We start from the raw sequence: 10,000 nt of genomic DNA, 5'->3' as shown, positions 1-10,000 counted from the left end.
CTTCTATCTATCTATCTATTTCCTTCGGGGAAAAGAAATTACTACCAAGTTTCGGTGAAGACCGAGTGAAGAATTTTCCCAAATCGAACGAAGACGTCTTCAAAGTCTCGCTCTCATTCGAATTATAATCGGAATCAGTTACTGGAGACGATCTCGAAGCGAAGCCAACGAAGACGTCTCCAGTCTTCAAAATGCCTTCAATCTCGGAGTCGATATTTCAGCCAGGACCTATTTCGATTTTTTCAAATTATACCTGATCAAAGTCAAGTGATCTGCATTCTGAGTTTTGCAACGAAGATGTTTACAAACAACGCATTGAGAGCTATCAGTGGGTACGGGAAGAAATATCTACTTGGGGGTCCCTCTTCCGAAGACGGTTTTCAGGACCAGCAGCCCCGGTTGATGGAACTGGAGGGTCTACGCCTCATTTTGGGAGGTGGTCTTCTGATGAGGAAATTCTGGGCCAAGGAGGAACAGAGTGAGGCACTCGAGCCTGTCTTGGACCAGGAGGAAATTAACAGTATTTCCGAGGAGACTGAAGCTGTCCTCAGTGGGACGGATCCTTCGCTTTCCAGGGAGGAGGAACAGCTGCTGCTGCCAGGAGGCAGAGGGAGTGTTGTCTCTAAATCAGATGTAACAGTTCAGACTGATGAAGACACTGAGATTGAAGATCTCAGGCTAAAGAATGAAAACATGGCTAAAGAACTTGCCAATAAACAGGCTGTGATTGAAGGCCAGGAAAATCAACTTGCAACTTACTATCAATCAATTCTTGAGTTGAAAGCCGAACTGAAAATGGCTCAGCAGAAAAATGATGCCCATATTCATATGCAATCAGAACTTATGGGAGAGCAGGAAGCTCTGAAACGAGAGCTTGAAGGTAAAGTGATTTTGGTTGAAGAAAATACAGCGAAAATGGTCCAGTTGAATGAGGAACTGGAAAAGGCCAAGAAGGAAATCGAGGCTCATGACGAACTGAAATCGATCCTTCTGGCAGAGAATGAAGATCTTAAAAAATCCAATGAGGAACGAAGCTTTCTTAATAAAGAATTAGCTCTAGAGAAAATTAAACTAGAAAAAGAGCTGATGGAGGCTCGTTCTAATGATCAGAAAAGAAGCCAAGGACACCAACGTCTAGTAGAAGAGCTGCAGGGGGAGATTTCTAAAGCTCTAGTGCACAATCGTGAGCTAAAGGAGGCAGTGTTCACAATAACAAAGAAGAACGAAGGTCTTCGTGAACAACTGGAGAACAAAGTGAAACGAGAGAAAAACCTGAATGGAAAGATTGTTCGAATGACCAACAAAGAGGATGAAATGAAGAAAGAATTGTCCGCAGCGAAGGATGTCATCTCTTCACTGAAGAAGGAACTTCAGAGGAGAGATTTGGAAAAGATTAAAAAAGAAGAAGGAACGGGTGACGAGGGTTCACCAAGAAAGGAGAAATGCGGACTTGATAAAACTTCAGTCGTAGAAGGTTGTGAAACTCCAGTAGAAGATGACAATAAAGTAGTCATCGTGAAGGAAGAAAAACAAGGAGAAGAAGGACCCATAAGAAAACTTTTGGTAAGGAAACCAAAGAAGAAACCAAAACGGGACAAGGCTTACTCTTGGGCCCCCCTTGGACCCATAGTCCCAGTTTTGGAAACAGACGAAAATAAGGTTCATAACGAACGAACTGAGGAGAATATCCAAAATAATTAAGAAGTCAGAATATTGACAGAAAATAAAAATAAACACCCCCCCAAAAAAAAAATAAAAAACCAAAAAAAAATTTAAAGATTAAAACCCCCCCAAAAAAAGAATAATTATTTTTGATTCGGAATATTTTTTATTTTTTTTGGCAAAAGGAATATATTTTTTATTTTATTTTGTGAAAGGAATATTATTATATATTATTTTGTAAGAGGAATATATTTTTATGTTATTTTGTGAAAGGAATATTATTTTTTATTTCATAGCGACGTCACATATTTTGTAAAAGGAATATACCGGTATTTTTATTTTTGTGAAAGGAATATTATTTTTTAATCTTTTTTTTTTAGGTTTAAGGATGCCAGGCTTAACTGCCTAGGCTAATCATGCTTGTCTTAACTGCCTGGCGTTTTTTTTTTCTTTTTTTTTTCTTTTTTTTAGGTTTAAGGATGCTAGCTTTAACTGCCTAGCCTAATGATGCTTGGCTTACCTGCAGGGCATATTGATGCTTGGCTTAACTGCCTGACAAAATGATGCTTGGCTTAACTGCCTGGCCTGGTGATTTCTGGCCTAACTGGTCTAATGAGGCATGGCTTAACTGACTGGCGAAATGATGCTTGGCTTAACTGCAAGGCCTAATGATGCTTGGCTTATCTCCCTGCCCTAATGATGCTTGGCTTAACTGCCTGGCATATGAGGCTTGGCTTAACTGCCTGGTCTAATAATGCTTGGCTTAACTGCCTGGCCTAATGATGCTTGGCTTAACTGCCTGGCCTAATAATGCTTGGCTTAACTGCCTGGCCTAATAATGCTTGGCTTAACTGTTTGGCCTAATGATGCTTGGCTTAACTGTCTGGCCTAATGATGCTTGGCTTAACTGCCTGGCCTAATGATGCTTGGCTTAACTGCCTGGTTTAATAATGCTTGGCTTAACTGCCCGGCCTAATAATGCTTAGCTTAACTGTCTGGCCTAATGATGCTTGGCTCAACTGCCTGGCCTAATGATGCTTGGCTTATCTCCCTGGCCTAATGATGCTTGGCTTAACTGCCTGGCATATGAAGCTTGACTTAACTGCCTGGTCTAAGAATGCTTGGCTTAACTGCCTGGCCTAATGATGCTTGGCTTAACTGCCTGGCCTAATAATGCTTGGCTTAACTGCCTGGCCTAATAATGCTTGGCTTAACTGTTTGGCCTAATGATGCTTGGCTTAACTGTCTGGCCTAATGATGCTTGGCTTAACTGCCTGGCCTAATAATGCTTGGCTTAACTGCCTGGTTTAATAATGCTTGGCTTAACTGCCTGGCCTAATAATGCTTAGCTTAACTGTCTGGCCTAATGATGCTTGGCTCAACTGCCTGGCCTAATGATGATTGGCTTAACTGCCTGGTCTAATAATGCTTGGCTTAACTGCCTGGCCTAAGAATGCTTGGCTAAACTGCCTGGCCTAATGATGCTTGGCTTAACTGCCTGGCCTAATAATGCTTGGCTTAACTGCCTGGCCTAATGATGCTTGGCTTAACTGCCTGGTCTAATAATGCTTGGCTTAACTACCTGGCCTACTAAAGCTTGCCTTAACTGCCTGGTCTAATAATGCTTGGCTTAAATGTCTGGCCTAATAATGATTGATTTAAATGTCCGGCCTAATAATGATTGGCTTAAATGCCTGGCCTAATGGTGCTTGGCTTAACTGCCTTTGGCTAAGGATGTTTGGCTCAACTGACAGGGCTAAGGATGTTTGGCTTAACTACTTTGTCTGAGGGTGTATGGCTTAACTGCCTGGCCTAAGGGTGTTGGCTGACCTGCCCTATCTAGGATGGTTTGGCTTAACTACCTGGTGTATGTGTGACTGAACTGTCCGGAAAAAACCGAAACAATTAACTGGCTGGCCTAAAAAGAATGGCCTAGGTGACTGGACTAAAAATGTTTGGCATGAAGGCGTGGACTAGGGATGTTTGGCTTACCTAATTTGTATAGGGGTGCGAGGCTTAACTACCTGGGCTAAGGTTGTATGGCGAAAATGCCTTGCCTTAGGAACTATGGCTTAGAGGCCATGCCTAAGGAAGTTTTGCGTAACTGCCTCAGCTAAGGATGTTTGGCTTAACTGACTGGCCTAGGAATGTTTGGCTTAACTACCGGGGCTAAGGAGGGATGGCTTCACTACCTGGCATGGAGATGCTTATCTTAACTGCCTGGCCTGATAATGCTTGAGTTAACTGTATTGCATAAAAATACTTGCCTTATATACCTGGCATAAAGAAGCTTACCTTCAATACCAGGCATAAGGATTCTTAGCGTAAATGCCTGGCACAATTATGCATGCCTTTGCCAAGCCTAATCATGTTTGGCTTAACTGCAGAGCCTAATAATGAATGTCTTAAATGCCTGGCCTAATAATAAATGGCTTAAATGCCTAGCCTTATAATGAATGGCTTAAATATTTGGTCTTAGGATGAATGATTTAAAAGCCTGGCCTTAGGATGAGTGGCTTAAATGCCTAGCCTTATAATGAATGGCCTAAAAGACTGGCCATAGGATGAAAGGCTTAAATGCCTAGCCTTATAATGAATAGCCTAAATGCCTGGCTATAGGATGAAAGGCTTAAATGCCTAGCCTTAAAATGAATGACTAAAAGCCTGGCCTTAAAATGAATGGCTAAAAGCCTGGACTTAAAATGAATGGCTTAAATGCCTGGCCTTATAATGAATGGCCTAAAAGCCTAGCCTTAGGATGAATTGTTTAAATGCCTGGCCTTATAATGATTGGCTTAAAAGCCAAGCCTTATGATGAAAGGCTTAAATGCCCTTCCTTATAATGATTGGCTGAAATGATTGGCCTTAGTATGAATGGCTTAAATGCCTAGCCTCATAATGAAAGGCTTAAATGGCTGGTCTAAAGATGAATGGCTTAAATGCCTAGCCTTATAATGATTGGCCTTAGTATGAATGGCTTAAATGCCTAGCCTTATAATGAAAGGCTTAGAAGCCTGGCCTTAAGACGTATGGTTTAAATGCCTGGCCCTGGGATGAATAGCATAAATGCCTGACCTTAAAACGAATGGCTAAAAGCCGGCCCTTAAAATGAATGGCTTAAATGCCTAGCCTTATAATGAATGGCCTAAAAGCGTGGCCTTAGGATGGATGGTTTAAGTGCCTAGCCTTATATTGAAAGGCTTAAATGCCTGGCCTAAGGATGCTTGGGTTTAGGAAAGGGTCTTGGGAACCAAGCCTGCACAGATAGAAGTATGCAAAACCCACCTGATGAGCCCTTTGGTCTGGGCGAAACCCTTAAGTATGCCATAGTTATAGTAATAGTGGTAGTAGTATGCAAGAATGAAATCAATATGTATGTAAGTATGTATATATATATATATATATATATATATATATATATATATATATATATATATATAAATACACACACATATGTATATACATACACAAAACACATACACACACAAACACACACACACATATATATATATATATATATATATATATATATATATATATATATATATATATATATATATATATATATATATATATATATATCCACGAAAGGAGAGATGAAAATACTGGATCGAAGTTAGTCTTATCAGCGACATAATGTGACTCACAAAGTACCAACTCCACTCAAGTCTTTTAATTTTCCCTTTCATAACTATAATGCATAATTTATGCTCATCATACGTCAGCTATCGTAATTTTTACGTACACAAACACACACACATACATGTCTCAATCTTTTTATAAGTATTATTCATATCCTCGTTCTGTTGATATAAGGAACATCTCTTCTTTGTCATATTATTTGCAAATCTAAAACCTCTGCTGTTAAGAATTGAGTCTGTTATTTCCACACTTACATCAAGATCTTTTTGGTCTCCCAATCACTTTATATATATGTAAATATATATATATATATATATATATATATATATATATATATATATATATATATATATATATATATATATATATATATACATACATTTGATCAGCGCCCAAGCCTCCTCTCCAGCCAAACTATGACCAAGGAGGGTCAGACAATGGCTGCTGATAACCCAGCAGATATATCTAAAGGCTTCCCTAAACCATAATCCTTAGTTAACAAAGATGGCGAGGTTGCAGCAACCAAAGGGACTAACGAGTTTGAGAGGGCCTCGAACCCCAGTCTGGCGTTCACCAGTCAAGGACGTTACCACATCGGCCACAATAACGAGGCAAAACACATTTACTAATCAATTCTTCAGAATTTCAAAGAGTTTATCTCTTCATTTCCTATTCGCCAGTCATCATCATCATCATCATCATCAGCCGTAATTAGTCCACTGCAGGACAAAGGCCTCAGACATGTTCTTATTATTATTATCATAACTACTATTTTTATCATCAAATAATAATAATAATGACAATAATAATAATGATAATAATAATAATAATAATAATAATAATAATAATAAGCAGAAGAAGAATGAGACATCAGCATTAACTGGCACAGCACTTAATTACCTTCAATTGGAGGGGGGGGGGCAGAAATATCCCAATCTAATTAACAGCTTCTCTAAATAAATTACTTTATAAGAGAACAATGAAATTAATGACGTCACAACGGGAGTGGAAGGACATGTCTGAGGCCTTTGTCCTGCACTGGACTAGTTACAGCTGATGATGATGATGATGACTTTGGTTTCTGCAACCTCGCCATCTTTGTTAACTAAGGATTATAATTTGCGGAAGCCTTTATTTCTATCTGCTGGGTTATCAGCAGTCATTGTCTGGCCCTCCTTGTCATAGTTTGGCTGGAGAGGAGGTTTGGGCGCTGATCAAATGTATATGTATATATATATATATATATATATATATATATATATATATATATATATATATATATATATCAGTCTGCCATTCATGAGTGGCCATTAAACCTTGAAACCAACGGTGACAGGATGGGAGAAGGAAGTTATCATGTCATGTGAATCATAAAATCATATTGTGACTAATCAAAGGCACTGATTAGATTAACAAAAAATTATGGTTAATTAATTCACGAGGTTAAAAACACCAAGAAATACGGCACTTTAATGCCTTCGGTGCTTTAAATAATTATCAAAATTATTCAAAGCACCCAGTAAATGTAGGACTACATCAGGGTTCTGCATAGAGCCCTTACCTATTTGATCTGGTCATGGATATAGTAACAAAAGGTATTACACATTAGTCTCCTTGGTGTATGTTTTTTGCTGATGATGTTTTACTGTGTAGCACTAGGGGAGAGGTAGTAGAAGAGAAACTGCAGGAGTGGAGAAGAGAAATGGAAAATTGAGGATTGAAGACCAGCATGAAAAAGAGAGTATTTGAGATTGAAAAATTGGGAGAATGGGGAAGTTAGTTTACAAGGAGAGAGATTGAAACGGATATTCGAAATCAGGTCATCAATATCAAAGTCCAGAGTATCTGGTGTTCCTCAGAGTAGTGTTCTTGGTCCATTACTTTTCATACTATATACACATGACAAGCGGTTTGGCCTAGAAAACATGCTTGTTGCATATTCAGATGATGCTACACTATTTCCATTAATTCCATCTCCTGAATCTAGATGTGGGGTTGCTGAATCCCTTAATAGAGATCTGGATAAAATTAGTGCATTGTGCAAATTATGGGGCATGAAGTTGAATCCAAAAAAAACTTGCGAATCTCAGTATTGATAATGTTTCTTCAACTCTGTATGACTTTTAAAATTCTAGCTGTGATTCTATACAAAAAAATTTACTTTTGAAAAACACATTAGGTCTGTGTCTTCTTCAATTGCACAATAAATTTGGCTTATTGAGAAAGTCTTTTAAGATTTTCGGTGATCAGTCTATTCTGAGAGTGTTTTTAACTCTTTCATTCTACCTTGTTTCGAGTATTATTCTCCTTTCTGGTCTTCAGCTGCTGATTCTCATCCTAATTTGTAGGACAGGAACTTGCAGTCAATTAAGTTTCTTATTCCTGATCTAGATATTAATCTCTGGCACTGTACCAACCGTGTTTCACACAATTGTACATAATTCCTTTTGTATATATTATGCTTGTATCTTCGCTCCTCCCTCGCACTAAAACGAACATGCAAATTCATGTCTGCTGTTTTGCTCTGTGATATTGTCTGTCTCTTGAACATGTTATGTCCTGTTGCCTTGAGGTTTTGTATATAAAGGAGAGTGATCCTTAATAAATAACTCAGTCGTTTCCAATCTGCCTTTGAGTTCACACCCTTACTCGGCGCCGTCACAGCACCGTTGTTCAATTACTTCAAAATGCATGTTGCATAAGATTTTTCATAATTCTGACCGTCCTTTACATTCAGATCTTCCTGGACAGTACCACACTGTTGATAATACTAGACATACAGTTAATTCTAATGGTCAGGCCTTCTCAAACATGAAGCTCAATACTAAACAGTATTCTTGATGTTTTTTTCCAACAGTGACCAAGTTGTGGAATGATCTTCCTAATCAGGTAGTTGAATCAGTGGAACTTCAAAAGTTCAAACTTGAAGCAAATGGTTTTCTGTTGAACAGACTGACAAAAGTTTCTCTTTACAGTTCATATATGGACGATATTTTAATGTTGTTACTGTTCTTAAAATAGTTTTATTTTTATTTCTTTTCCTCCAGTTTATCTATTTCCTCATTTCCTTTACTTTCCTCACTAGGCTTTTTTCCTTATTGAAGCCATTGGTCTTATAGTATCCTGCTTTTCCAACTAGGATTGTAACTTGGCTAGTAATAATAATAAAAATAAAATGAAGCCATCAAAGTGATCAGGCCTATTCCAAACCAGGCTATCAAAGGTCAGAGTTGGGTTGTAGTTTGGCTATTAATAATAACTACAATAAATGAAGCCATGAAAACTGTCAGGCCTATTCCAAACCAGGCTATCAAATGTCAGGGTTTTAAAAAAATCTGAACTTGACGAGGCAGAATATTACAAATGAGAGAATTTCAAAGTATTATTATTATTATTATTATTATTATTATTAATTATTATTATTATTATTATTACTTGCTAAGCTACGACCCTAGTTGGAAAAGCAGGATTCTAAAAGCCTAGGGGCCCTAATAGGTAAAATAGCCCAGCGAGGAAAGGAAACAAGGAAAAACTAAATATTTCAAGACCAATAACAACATTAAAATAAATATTTCCTATATAAACTATAAAAACTTCTACAAAAAAAGAGGAAGGGAAATGAGACAGAATAGTGAGCCCGAGTGTACCCTCAAGCAAGAGAACTCTAACCCAAGACAGTGGAAGATCATGGTACAGAGGCTATGGCACTACCCAAGACTAGAGAACAATGGTTTGTTTTTGGAGTATCCTTCTCCTAGAAGAGCTGCTTACCATAGCTAAAGAGTCTCTTCTACCCTTACCAAGAGGAAAGTAGCCACAGAATAGCGAAAAATGATTGTCCTAACGACATATAAGCAGATTTTAGTGTGTTGTTACTTAAGTTCAGTTGTTATGTAGGCAGTGGCCAATGAGATTTTAGTGTTGGGTGAAACGTATTCGATGTTTGAAGAGGTATTGAGTAAGTGGTCACTTTCTAGCGCACGCTAGCCCGAGCAAGTCGAATTTATTATTATTATTATTATTAGTAGTAGTAGTAGTAGTAGTAGTAGTAGTAGTAGTAGTAGTAGTAGTAGTACAAGAGTGAGGTTCCACCACTCAAATTTAGTTTACTCTGCATTATTGCCGTGGATTCACAGGTTTCCATTGTATTTTTCAAAACTTGAGATTTTGTTTGTTATCTATGGTTTTTCCTGGGTGACAGAGGAGGCTTATATGTTAATTTGAACGAGTTTGTTCATTTTGTTTTTAATATGCAATGCTATATCAGTACAAAAGTGTGTAGAAGTTATTAGAATATGTAATGTTATATCTATACTGTTTTTTAAAAGTATGATTCATTGGAAAAATAGACCTGTTTTATTATGTTTATACCTGTAGAGAATTCGGAGTGAAGTGAGGACAATTAATAAGCCATTAAGCTAATATCCGATGTCCTTGAAGCGTCCAAAGTGTTGGATGACCACTGTTTCTCTAGTCTCGGGCAGTGCCATAGCCTATTTACCTTGGTCTACCAATATCTTGGGTTAGAGTTCTCTTGCTTGAGGATACACTCGGGCACACTATTCTATCTTATTTCTCTTTCTCTTGTTTTGTCAAAGTTTCTATAGTTTAATATAGGAAATATTTATCTTAATGTTGTTACTCTTCTTAAAACATTTTATTTTTTCTTGTTTCCTTTCCTCACTGGGCTATTTTC

This window comes from Palaemon carinicauda, chromosome 3 (assembly GCF_036898095.1).
Source record: "Palaemon carinicauda isolate YSFRI2023 chromosome 3, ASM3689809v2, whole genome shotgun sequence".
Classification (NCBI taxonomy): domain Eukaryota; kingdom Metazoa; phylum Arthropoda; class Malacostraca; order Decapoda; family Palaemonidae; genus Palaemon; species Palaemon carinicauda.
The sequence above is the reverse complement of the archived record's forward strand: the minus strand, read 5'-3'. Positions refer to the sequence as shown.